Source organism: Sciurus vulgaris, assembly GCF_902686455.1.
Source record: "Sciurus vulgaris genome assembly, chromosome: 16".
NCBI classification, from domain to species: Eukaryota; Metazoa; Chordata; class Mammalia; order Rodentia; family Sciuridae; genus Sciurus; species Sciurus vulgaris.
The window spans coordinates 63021607-63035553 of record NC_136477.1 but is presented as its reverse complement, the minus strand read 5'-3'; the positions used below and the strand labels follow the sequence as shown (position 1 = coordinate 63035553).

At 39.8% G+C, this 13947-nt stretch overlaps 1 pseudogene across 1 annotated transcript; it reads left to right on the top strand.

The window, feature by feature from the left end:
* Window positions 1-664: 664 nt before the first annotated feature.
* On the top strand, window positions 665-2326 carry LOC306647155 (kelch-like protein 2; annotated as a pseudogene). The gene has a single exon. The product of its transcript is annotated as a kelch-like protein 2 (transcript).
* The last annotated feature ends 11621 nt before the right edge of the window (window positions 2327-13947 follow it).

Sequence of the window (13947 nt, the reverse complement as noted above, 5' to 3'; positions counted from 1 at the left end):
CATATTTCTTTGTTCTTTTTAATCGTTTTTTGATTTTCTATGTTGAGATTTGTGCCTGTTGGGATGTGTATCTCTTTCACTTTTGTACAAGGGACTTCTTAGCAGCCTATCTTCAAGCGCTCAATTTCCAGCACTGCTTACAGAAACAACTCAAGGTCACAGTAACACAAAGACAACCTGACATAGAAATAGAGTAAAAGTCAAAACCAACAACTATATCACCAATGATGATAGAAAAAAGGAGCAAAATTAATGCAGAATAAATTAATGATAAAATAAATAAAGTTGAAAGCAATAATAAAATGATAAAAAGAGGGTTAGGAGGAACACAGAAGTGGCCAAGCCTTCACGGGCCAACCTTCTGCAGCCTTGGCCGCAGCCCATCCTTAGGAGAGAAGGCACAGAAGCCCCGTAGGTCCAGGGAGCGCACCCTGAGTAGCGGGCCGCCAAGGCTGCATGTTGGATGGAAAGAGGCTCAGCAGGAAGGTGGTGCAGGTGTCTTTTTAGCTGGAATGATGCTGAAGGATGCGGTCAGTGCCAGAGTTCTGAAGCAGGAGAGAAGCCACAATGCAGTCGCCCCACTGACTTCCACATGCACAAAGCAAAGTCATCAGAAGCCCCTTGATTCAAAGGATTATAATACTGAAAACACTGCCCTGTGACAGTGAATCCTCAGCACATGAAGAAAGCTTTTAAAGTCATGAACGAATAAGAAGTCAAAATTTGCTGTGTGATTCACCATTGTGGCAGAAGACATGGAAATCTCTACTCACAGAGTGGTACTAGTCACCTGCAGTCCCTATTTTCATGCCGTGTTTACAGGTGAGAAGAGTGAGAGCAGAGTCAAGAGAGTTCAGACAAAAGAGGTGGACAGCTCAACCCTGAGAATTCTAATTGATTGTTTTCACTGCAGAAATTCAGGTTACGGAAGAAAATGAACAGGTACTTCTCCCAGCAGCTGGTCTGTTACAGTTACAGGATATGAAGAAGACTTGCTGTGAATTCTTGGAATCCCAGCTTCACCCTGTAAACTGCTTTAGCTGAGATGCTCGCATGCCCAGATCACCTTAACAAGGCCAACACCTATACAGGACAACATTTTGCAGATGTCATATTTAGTGAAGAATTTCTCAAATTGGGCATTGAACAAGTGTGAAGCTTAATCTCAAGTGACAAATTTACCATTTCCTCAGAAGAGAAGGTATTTGAAGCAGCAGTAGCATGCATGAACCACAAGGATGTGAGGCAGCAGTTTATGTCTCCACTGATCAAACATGGTAGAATTGGTTACCTTTGCTTTCTCAGAAGTATTTGGTTCAGAGGTTTGAAGAGGAGGCATTGGTCAAGAACAGCAGTACTTGAAGAGATCACCTCATTGAAACTACAAAGTATCATTTGCTGCCAAACAGAGCAGTGGATATTAATGAAGAGCATCCAGACTTGGCTGAGGACACCATGAAACTTCCCAAATTGATGGTGATGGTTCGGGGCCAAGCACCAAGGGCTATTCAAGGTGTGGAATGTTATGACTTTTAGGAAGAAGGATGGCACCAAGTGGCAGAATTGCCTTCCGGAAGATGATGGGCAGGCATGGTCTACATGATTGGGCTTGTTTTTGTTGGTGGTGGCTTTAATGGCTCACTAGGAGTTCACACAGTGAATTCCTATGACCTGATGAAGGACCAGTGGACCAGTGTTACTAACATGTGAGCCCAGAGAATCACTTTGGGAACAGCTGTGTTAAATGGATTGTTATATGCACTGGGAGGCTTTGAAGGGAGTTAAGGTTTATCATCTGTGGAAGCATATAACATAAAGTCTAATGAATGGTTTCATGTAGTACCAGTGAACATGAGGAGGAGCATTGGTGTGGGTGCTGTTGGAGGTTAGCTCTATGGAGTTAGGATGGAGCTTCATGTTAGTGTCTTAGCACAGTAAAATGCTATAATGCTACAAGAAATGAATGGACCTGAATAGCAGAAATGAGCACTAGAGGGAGTGGAACAGGTGTTGGTGATTAAACAACTTAATTTATGCTGTAGGAGGTCATGATGGCCCTTTAGTATGAAAAGCGTTGAAGTATGTGATCCCACCACAAATGCCTGGAGACTGGTTGCAGATACGAACATATGCAGAAGAAATTCAGGAGTTCCTGCAGTTAATGTACCGTTATTTGTTGTTGGAGGGAATGATGGTTCCTGTAACTTGGCATTGGTAGACTATTATAACCCAACAACAGAACAACGGACAGTGGTGTAATCTTGTATGGGCACAGAGAGAAGTTATTCAGGGGTGAAAATTACTGGATAAACCATTAAGAGCCTGAAGCACATTTTCAGCATATTTACACATAAGAAACAAGCTTCAACAAGTATTTCTGAAGTGACTGAGAACCTAGCACTTCTCCACTTGTAGTTGCACTTTCTCAGCAGAAGATAAAATAGGCTGCCATTACAGGCTTCGGATGTTGAAGATTATTTTTGGTAGAAGCACCGTGTAGGCTATTTTTGCAATCAGCAGCAGCTGAGTAAACTTTAGTAAGAAAAATAGACTGCAGTACTTATTCTGTAATCTTTAGCTAACAGTTGCTTTCATAAAGACTAGTTCTCATCAGCCTGGAATGACTATGGGTCATTTTGTGAAGGAGGATTAATGTGTATTCTTGTAAAATTAAGTTTTATCATTATTCCTTCTCCTGAAAATCAGTATACTAAGGAACTAAAACTCTCTGAACAGGTATTAAAATCTGCACAACTATACAAAATGATTGAGGAATAAAACTATTTGTTTTTATAAATATCTTTGATTGGCCAGGCACATGCCTGTAATCCCAGTGGCTTGGGAGGCTGAGGCAGGAGGATCACAATTTCAAAGCCACACTCAGCAAGGATGAGACACTATATAAATAAATAAATAAATAAATAAATAAATAAATAAATAAATAAAAGGGCTGGGGGTGTGGCTCAGTGATTGAGTGCCCTGAGTTCAATCCACAGTACCAATAAATAAACACATAAATAAATAAAATTTTTTATTTCATGAAAATAGTAAATTTTGTACATATAAATGTGTGTTGGTATGCTTCCTTTAAATGTTTGAAAAGATATTTGAAACTTGATTATACTACTTATATATGGCACAGTACTTTGAATTATGCCAGTACTACATTGTAAAACAGTTGTATTTTTTGATATTTAACAATGCTTAACACTTTAAGATGCCACTTTTGAGGAATGAACATGATGCAATACACTGGAATAGGAGTGATGCCAAAATTTAAAAAATAAAGTATAAATTATGCTTTATTATTTGGTTTCATCTTGGTCATGGTTTGGTATTTTTAAATTTTTTCTTAAAGGAACACTTGGCATGAACATAACTGCAGGTTTTGATGAATATAATAAATGTATGGAATTCAAATGAATTTGCATGGTCTTAAGAACTTTTTTGTTTATATAAATTTAGCTGTTATTAACAGAAGAGAGTTTTCTGAGAGTAGCCATTTTGAAGCTGAAGAAATGTCCTGGAATTTTTGGGGAGACCATTAGCCATGACTTTTTTTAGTGTCTCTTTCCTTATGTTTTTTTATATCTCTAACACCCTTCTGCTTTTACTGTCCCCAACATGTTCTTTCCTCTTCCCCTTTTGAACACTCAGCTTTGAAACTTTGTACCTTTTGTACCATTCCTCTCTTTCTGTTTGGTTCATGTTCAACTGTGGTATTATGCCCTGCTAATCTGTGCTCATCATGCCATCTTCTTGCACTTGTTTCATCCATCAATTTCACTTATTTGGAGCATCGCTGTGGTAGTATCTGTGACACTGGCCTGCAAACTGCATCCTCCAGGGGCTGATAAAAGCACCCTTGGCCTTCTCACACAGGGCCTTTTACCACACAGGCAGTAGTCAGGTCAAGTGAATGAACCCTTATGTGAAAACAGATTGGCAGGATACCTCTGCATCTCCAGGTCAGTTCAAGGGCCCCTTGGAAACTCAAACCTAGAGAATTTCTGAGAATAGCCTAGTAGTAAGCAGCAGCAAAGTAGGTGGGGCCTGGCATGCAGAGTGAGCACATCTCTCTTAGCTTGCGAGCTCCTTCCAGGCCTCCATCACACATGCTGAGTGATTGACCCGTCCTCTGCTCATGAGGGATCATGGCAGCCACCCACCTCCACTTAGAAGTCATACTTTCCCAGTTCTACCTGTCTCCTGTTTGGGCATTGTAGCAAAGTAGGGGCAGTTGGTGTGATGTTTCCGATTTCAATCATCATCAAACACACCGAGCTGCACTGCAGCTCCCCTGCCCTGAGCTGTCCACAGTCATCATTCCATGAGGCTGGTAGGGCCCTAGACGAGCTTCCTCACTTGGCAAAATTCGGGCGAGCCCAGACCTGGAGGTGTATGTTCAGAGGGCAATGCTGTTTGACAGGTGGTAGGCTGGAAGACTCATGTGCCCTCCTTCACCCTTCCTTCCCTCCCAGGTCCACTAGACCTGGTGGGGGCTAATTGCCTGCAGCAGGATCGTGGTGGCCTGGCTGCCACGATGCCTGGTGAGGCCAAATGAAAACAGCGCCACCTACCTAGTCTGCAGGGTAGTGCGGGCTGTCAAATTTCAGCGGGACCCATGATCCTCCAAGGAGTTGGATCAATGGAAGACCCAAGGGGCACGGCTCCAACACAACCTGACCCCCTCTTCTTCTGGTCAAAAATGTTGGGATCGCACTTCTTCAATACAGCAGGTGCCTGGACTCGCTCCCTTCCCCTTCTCTCACACCATCACAACTGAGTGATGCTTGTCTTCAATCTTGGTCTGAAGTGGCCAGGACCTGAAGGCTCTCTGGTTGCCATGGGAACTGTGATGCTTCCTGCTGTGATGCTGCCTTTCTGTGACATCAAGTGGTATGGGCAGTGCAGCCAGGAGCTCAGGGAAGCCACTTACCAAAAGCCATGTTGCCCAAGGCCCAGAAACACCCACTAGGGAGCAAAACAAAGTGCATTCTCCAACTGGAGCCTGGAACCCTCCCACCCTCCAACCCAACATGCCTAATGCCAGCCCCTTCCTCTTTGAAAATTGGAGCACTTGCATCTTTGGCTCTCATATCACAGGAGCACTGGTAACCAAGCTAGGCATTTTTTGAGAAGGATCAAAACAAGGTAGAAGGGTTTTGAATGAGAGTGAATGATGAAGGGTTCAATGGATATGACTTTCTGTAACTAATCTCACTGTAATGAATCTTGAGAGGAATTGCAGCAAATATATCTAGTGGAAGTTTGAAAATTGCATGAGGATTTTTTCTGCCAGCAAATATTGTTCGTGGGATCATAGACCTCATGAGCCATCGCCTCTTTCCTTTGTCTTTTTATATTTGTCGGCAGGGTTTTCCTAAGTGGCTTAAGAATTCTGTATTTTAGGGAACCTTGCTTTTCCCTGGAGAAACACCTTCCTCATTTCTTCCATACTTGAGTTGAAAGACAAGACCCAGCTCCTCCAAGGGGCTGTGCATATTGCCCAGATATCTGCTGGTAAGAATGTTTCAAAAGAAATGTCCAGGAGGAATAAAAAGAGTTAGAAAGGAATGAGTAGATTGTGATTGTAATGGTTTGTGGTTCAGGTGTGAATGATCTCAAAAATCTCCTTTATACTAGTAATCTGAGCATACAATGCTCCCCACATATGCCTCACTCTCCTCCTACCTCAGGCTACCATGGATCACTGCAATCATTTCTTCACAGTGTTCAGCTAGAACCCTTTTCCTTGGTAAAGAAACAGGGACAGGCCTGGGGTTATAGCTCAGTTGATAGAGTGCTTGCCTTGCAAGCACAAGCCCTGGGTTCGATCTCCAGCAAGCAAACAAACAAAAAAAGAAACAGACAAATCTTTCTCTTCTGACCTCTCCCCAGTCTGTGTGTCTTGACATGCCACAAAGGTTACTTGCAGGATTGTTTGCAAAAGACAAATTAAAAATTCATTAGAAATTCTTTGGCTTAGACTTTGGGTGTTTTTTTCTGCAAAGCCTTTTCCAGAATGGGAATGGAAATGGATTCATTCACCTACCTTAAAGAACCTCTTCAGATAACACCAACCCTCCAATGTCTCAAAATTTTGTCCTCTGCTAACTTCCAGGAATACAACATGCTTGGAAAAGCACCAATTTTAAGTGGAAGCTCATTCCAATGAGAGTTGTCAGCATGAGGCTTCAGTGGCAATCAGCACTGCTTTCTGAAGTGCAGGTATTCCTGGAGAGGAGACAACACTCAGGAACTGATGGACTATAGCATTCTCATGAATATGCTCATGTGGGTATATAACCAGCAAGTTCTTGAAGAAGAAAATGCTCACCAGGATTTAATGGCATGAAATTCAAACTGTCAAGTGCAGTTGTCTTGCAGAAGTAGTAGCCATCTGATGCATAATCCCATGCTCTCTGCACATGATATGCACTTCTACACCAGGGCGTTTTCCAAGACAACCTCAATGTCAACTGAAAACCAAGAGCTGAAGACAAAAGACTGTTGTCCTTGACCCTGCTTTTTCTCAATCTCTTGTGTTCTGGAGTAAGCCTCTATTGTTTCCTCCCTCTTTCCATATAAATCCCTGTCTCCTTTCTCTTCAGCTGACACTTCTCTCTCCTCTACCCTACTCTAAAATCCTCCTCTCTTTGCTCTCTCCCCAGAGTCATTTCTCTCTCTTGGGATGATCATGTTGGGCTCTTTGTAGTGATTTTCCCCTGAAATGAGGATCTGTGCTCTGTACATGAATTTTTTTTAGTTCATCTTCCCATGATCTCAGATGGGCAGATCACTGTTAAGACACTTATTGACTTTTAGGAATATTTTTGTCACTGCATTTCTGAGACCTAGAATTTTTCCTTGTGTTTGCAAGAGGTGCTCACTCAGATTCCAGAGGAGAGCTTTGGCTGTTAGTTAAGGGTTTGTACCTTGGGACGTCCTGCCTGGGCAAGTTGACACTCCGGCAGGTGGGTCACATCTGCCATATCTTGTGACCCAACACTAGTCTCTTTTATTTTAGAGATGCCATGTGTTTTCTTTTGTGGCTTTGGTATTTCTTGTTTATAATTGAATTTTCCAGGAGATTAAAAATCTATGCTGTTCTGGGCATGGTGGTGCACACCTGCAATTCCAGCAGTGAGGGAGGCTGAAGCAGGAGGATTTCAAGTTCAAAGCTAGCCTCAGCAACTTAGCAAGGTCTTAAGACAGAGTTTAAATCAACATAAACTCTGTCTCTAAATAAAATATCTAAAGGGGGCAGGGCATGTGGTTCAGTGATTAAGTGACCGTCTTCCTCGATCCCTGTTTGCCCCAATTCCTTTCCCCTCGGGGGGCGGGGGGAACGATGCTGCTACTGTGATCTCATCCACTCGGTATTTTAAAGAACAGCCTCACAGAAGTGAACTGTTACAGCATCATATGGCAGAAGGTGTTTGCCCAAGACACTGTGTAGTCAAGGACTTCCTCCAAGTGTGCCCTCTTTAGCACACGGCAGCTGTCTTCATTGATATTACTACTCAGTAGTCTTTCAAACATCCACTGAACCTGGTGGTTTACTGCACTTATGGGGCTCCTGGGTTGTGTGGGAGATGTGGAACTGTCATCAGTGTGCTGGGCTTTGTGTATACAGTCTGGCTCTTCCACTGTTGCTGCCAGTCTGCTCTGCACAGAACCCCAGCCTCCCCTCTATGTAGGCAGGAGTCACCAGCTAGAGATCAAGGTGGTGCCCAAAGGAAACCCTTGCTAAACTAAGCTTCCTCTTGAGCCCACAGAGCTTCCTCTCCAGGAAGGAGAACACTCACATGATGGGATCAGAAAGCTCCAAGGTCAGGAAACTACCCTGCCTCAAAGGAGAGCCACAGCACAGAGAAGTACTAGAGTGGCTGTTTATTTCCCTGGAGCAGCTGAAAATTACCAAGTCCTGGGTAAGTTCTCTGGTCTATTCTATTCCATTCATTCCTTTATTACTTTTTTTTGTGTTTTTGGTGGGGGTAGGCTGGGGATCCTTAGGTCAATGGGCTACGTCAATCACTTCTTGGTTACTATCTTTCATATGTCATGCAAGCTTTGCATACTCTTGTCATATGTTCACTTATATCTGCAAACTTGATTGCCACCTCCTTCCCAACCCCCAAGAATTATTCTTCGTTTTAGAGTATGCTTTTCTTTATGCATGTCTACAAGGTGTGTTTTGTTCTGGAAGCTATTAGAAACAGGATTGCAGACGATGCCACCATTCTTAATTAATCTTCATTTTACAACAATTAATATCAAATTCTTTGCAGGGCATGATGGAGTGCATTAGTCATCCCAGAATCCTCAGACACTGAGCCAGGAGGATCCCAAGTTCAAGTACAGCATGAGCAATGCAGTGAGGCCAAGCCTCAAAATAAAAATGGCTGGGGATGTGGCTCAGTGGTTAAGTGTCCCTGGGTTCAATCCCCAATGTAGGAAAAAAACAGACTGTTAATCTCTATGATTTGTGCATATTAATATTTACAACAAACTTGATACAAACCTATATTCATATTTTACCTGGGGAAATTTTAATACCAACATTTTTTGTTAGGAAATTTTTAAATGCAGGGCAGAACTGAAAGGATGTTTCCAGTGAGCATATTTAGGTTCATCACTTCAGATTTCCTAATAGCACTAGTGTTCAATATCTGTTCAGGTTTTTTTTTTTTTTTTTTTGGCATGGGATTTTCACTTTATTAATGTCCCCCCACGACTGACTGGATGGCACATTCTGTCACAACCCCCACTCTCCTTCATGAATATATTCATGTGTTTCTCCTGGGAGGAGTGGCAGCTGTTAAATCCAGTACAAAAATGCCTCTACCAGAGTGTGATACTAGAAAATTGCAGCAGCCTATGTCCCTAAGTAGGTGCCAACTCCTGAGGACAGCATGTGCAGGACTAAGGCTGTCCATCCTCGCTGCTTCTTTTTCTGCACAGAGCCAACCCCAAGCCCCGCACCCAGCAGTGGGCCCTGGCCCACAGGCGGCTACTGGGACCAGGCAGGACAGGGAGAGGCTTTCCCCAAGCAGCCTGGCTCCCTCAGGTGGGGGCAGGCCCTGTCTATAGCCAGTTTCTAGGACTGGGACAGCCCAGTGAGATGATTTCCATGCAGAACCAGCTCCCAGCCCTGGACCCAGTAGCAGGCTAGGGGCAGCTTTCTTTGGAAGCACTGCATTATCAAGTTCCTCCAAGACGTCAGCCTACTGAAGGCTGGGAGGTGATATACTGGAAATCTACAGGGACACTATAAGCCAATAGAGGAAATCTGCAATATCTCAGAGTCCCACTGATATCTGACCACCATGAGAAAACAATGGAAGAAAATGTCCAAAACATACCTAGATACTATATCAATAAAACCCAATGAAAGCACAGCACAAGAAATGTCAGAAAGGGACTTCAGAATCTACATAATTAAGCCAATCAGTGAAACAAACGAGGAGATGAAAGACCAAATGCAGGCATTGAAGGAAGAGATGAAAGAGTAAATGCAAGCATTAAATGATTGCACCAATCAACAGTTAAAAGAACAAATATGGAAAGCAAAAGATCATTTCAACCAAGAGTTAGAGAAAATGAAAAAAAAAAAAAACCAGAAACCCTACTCCTCAAAGTATTTCATGAAATAGAAGACGAGGGAACCCTCCCAAACTTTCTATGAAGCCAATATCACCATGATACCTAAAACAGACAGAGACATATTGAGGAAAGAAAATTTCAGACCAATATCCTTAATGAACATCGACGCAAAAATTCTCAACAAAATTTTAGTAAATTGCATACAAAAATATATTAAAAAGATAGTGCACCATGATCATGTGGGTTTTATCCCAGGGATGCAAGGTTGGTTCAACATCCGTAAGTCAATAAATGTCATTCACCATATCAACAACTTAAAGTTAAGAATCACATGATTATTTCAATAGATGCAGAAAAAGTGATTGATAAAATACAGCACCCCTTCACTAGAAAATATAGGGATAGTGGGAACATTCATTAACATTGTAAAGGCCATCTATGCCAAGCCCATGGCCAATATCATTCTAAATGGTGAAAAACTGAAAGCATTCCCCCTAAAAACAAGGCAGGGATGCCCTCTTTCACCACTTCTATTCAACATTGTCCTTGAGACTGTGGCCAGAGCAATTAGGCAAACCAAAGAAATTAAAGGGATACAAATAGGAAAAGAAGAACTCAAAACTATCCCTGTACACTGATAACATGATTACATATTTAGAGGAACCGGGAAATTCCACCAGAAAAAAAAGAAAAAACAGAATTGGAGTGCAGTATCTAACTTTTTAAATTACAAAGAATAAAATTATAGACTAAACCTAAAGAAAGTTAATAGAGCTGCACAGAAATTAAGTTAATACAAAAGAAAAAAAATTAAACAATAAAAGATACAATAAGGAAAACATAAAATAAAAACACTTTAGGCTAAGGAAACAAAAGAAAACTTAGGAAACTTTTGCCAAGTTGTTGAAATGAACTGATTCCAAAGAAACTGCAAAGTACTAAAACTGATCCTACGGTGCTGGGAGTACAGCTTTGCAGTATAGTGCTTCCCTAGGATGCATGAAGACCTGGGTTAATCCCCAGAAACACACACACACACACAACCAACCTCAGAAGAAATAGAACGTTTAATTGTACTAAAACAATAGAAATTGAATCAAAGATTGAAAATCTTATTATTAAAACAAAGCAGGTTCAGGTGGGTTAAGAGATTATTTTTCTCAAACTGGATCATTGGAATCTTAAATGAACTCATACAGAGAATAGAAAAAAAAAAAGAAATATCCCCTACATTGTTTATAGTAAGTATAATCTTGATACTAAAATCAATGAAAATGCAAGAAAGTAAACTTAGTTATGAAAGCATTTGTAAATATCTTAGTCAAAAGATTAACAATTATACTAATATATTTAAAAATAATACAGCATAATTATCCTGGGTTATTTAAGAATGCAAGATCACTACAGCATAGAGGATCTACTGATGCAACTAAAATATTCAAGATTTAAAGAAAAACTAAGTATCATTTCAATAATGGAGAAAAAAGGGGGCTGGGAATATAACCCAGCACGAGGCCCTGGGTTCAATCCCCAGCACCAAAAATAATAATAATAATAGTGCAGAAAAAGTATTTGCTAAAAATGAATAAATACATTAGAATTCAATATCCAGTGATTACTGAAAAAACTATTAATTGGTAATAAAGAAGAACAGCCTTAATTAGATGAACTAAAGCAATAAAAAGACTGGAAGAATTCTGGGAAGACCTCTAGAGTCTACTGAGAGTTTACAACTTTCTGGGGTAAGCTTGGAAAGTTAATTTCAAGTTTAGCTCTTAGCTTAGTAACGCATCCCTCACCCCATAGCCTCACTATAGGCAGCCATGCAGGTGCTTCTGGTGCAAATTTCATGCAGGTTAGGGGGATCAAAGTGGGCTATAAGACCTGAAATGACAAGTTTGCATCTCAGGCTGATCCTTGACATGGAGTCATCCTATAACAATGAAAACAAAACAAAACAAACAAACAAACAAACAAAAAATAACAAGCCCTAGGGAAGGGAGACAATCCAATTATCAGATACTTACCACATCATTAGATTCAAATATCAAATTTTCACCAAATCACAAAGCATACAAAGAAACAGGAAATATGGCCCACTTGAAAGAAAAATAAGAAAAAAAGCATCCCAAATAAGGACAAGATAACTGACTTAACAAGACAATTACTTTAAAACATTGTCTTACTATGTTTTAAACAACAGAAGATATGTAGGAGAACCAAGAAAATGATGTATGAACAAAGTGGAAATTTCAATAAAGAGTAGAAAACCTAAAAAGAAACCAAGATTCTAGAACTAAAAATACAGTAACTAAACTGAAAAATTCACTAAAGAATTTGAAGAAACATATGAGCAGGGAAAAGAAAGAATTAGCAAAGTTGAAGATAGGACAATAAGAATTATTGAGTCTGAGGATGTTTTCCACATATTTAAGAGACTGATGCAGTTTCAAAATTAATTTATGGTATTGAACACACAATGTAATTGTAGGTAATAACACAAGTATGCAATTTTGTGACAATAATAACCAAAAGGGGGGTCAAAAATATAAAGAAGCAGAATTTTTGTGTGTGATTAAAGTCAAACTGGCATAAATTCAAATTAGAGTGTTATAACTTTAGGAAGCAAAATGTAATTTCCATGATCACCACAAAGAAAGCATTTATAAAATATGCACAAAATTAAATGATAAAATAATCATTTACATATTATGCTACAAAAAATCCACTAAACACAAAGTAATACATGAAATGAGGGACCAAAAAAGCTATAAGGAATATAGAAAACAAATGACATAATGAAGAAATAAGTCTTCCTTACCATAAAACTACTTCAAATGTAAATGGATTAAACTCCCCAAAGGACAGAATTGTCAGAATGGAAAACACACACACACACACACACACACATACACACAAACAAAAAGGGAAAAAAATGAATGAATTATATGATGTCTACAGGAAACTCACTTTAGATTCAAAGACACAAACAAATTGAAAACGAGTGGAAAAAGATATTATAAGTACCACATGGCAACCAACAGAGAGCAGAAGTGGCTATAATTTTAGAAAAACATCTTTTTTTTTTCCAGTGGGGGGGATCAAACCTAGGGCCTCACATATGCTAGGCAAGTGTTTTACCCTCTAGACAAAATAGTCTTTAAGTCAAAAATGTTACAAGAAACAAAATAAGGACATATTTAATAAAACATATTTTATTATAATAAAAATGTCTTCTTTCTGAACATAGTAAGAATACATAACAATTATAAACTTCTGCATTCCTAATAGCAGGCCATTAAAGTATGTGCATCAAAAATTGACAGAATAGAAAAGAGAAATAAACTGTTCCACAATAATAGATGAATTCTTCAATACCCCAAGCTCAATAATGGATAGAATAAGCAGACAGGAAATAAGCAAGAAAACAGAGGACGTAAACAACACAATGTACAAACTAGATCTAACAAAAAATACAAACACTCTATATGACAATATAATTTATATTCTTCCAAGAGTTCATGGGACATTCTCCAGGACAGGCCATATATTATGCAACAAATTAAATCTCGGTGCATTTTATAAGATGGAAATAATACCAAGGATCTTCTTTACCCATAACATGATAAAGCTAGAAACTGAGAACGAAAGCTAGGGATGTAGCTCAGAGTTGAGTGCTTGCTAGGCATGTGCAAGGCCCTGGGTTTGATCCCCAGCACAAAAAAGGAGAAAAAAGAGGTAGAAAGAGAAGAGGAATGAGAACAATAAGAAGGAGGAAAAGTTAAGAAAAGAAATGAGAAACAGAAAAAAAAGTAGAAAATTGGTGTCAACTAAGCAACACTCCACCAACCAAACAACGAAAACAATAAAAAACCCTAATAGAAATTAGAAAATTAAATACAAGTAGAACCACAATGAGTGTTACCATTTGCATATTAAAGAGAACATCTGACTTTGGTTTTCTGGGATTTTATCACACAGTAAAGGGCACAGAGGGGAAAAATAGAGGTTCAATGGACTAGACAAAGAGGGATGAAGGGAAGGGAAGAGGGACGGGAATGGGAAAGACAGTGGAATGAGTCTGACATGACTTTCCTTTGTTCACACATGAATACACTACCATGAAATCCACCTCATGTACAACCACAAGAATGGGACCCTTATTAGAATAAGTTGTATTCCATGTATGTATAGAATATCAAAATACGTTGTCATGTATATCCTAAAAATAAAAAATAAACACAATGAGACGACATGTAATACCCATTCGGATTTTTTTGAAGTGTTGGCAAGAAGGTTGAAAATTTGGAAACTAAGGGCACTGCTGGTGAAAATGTA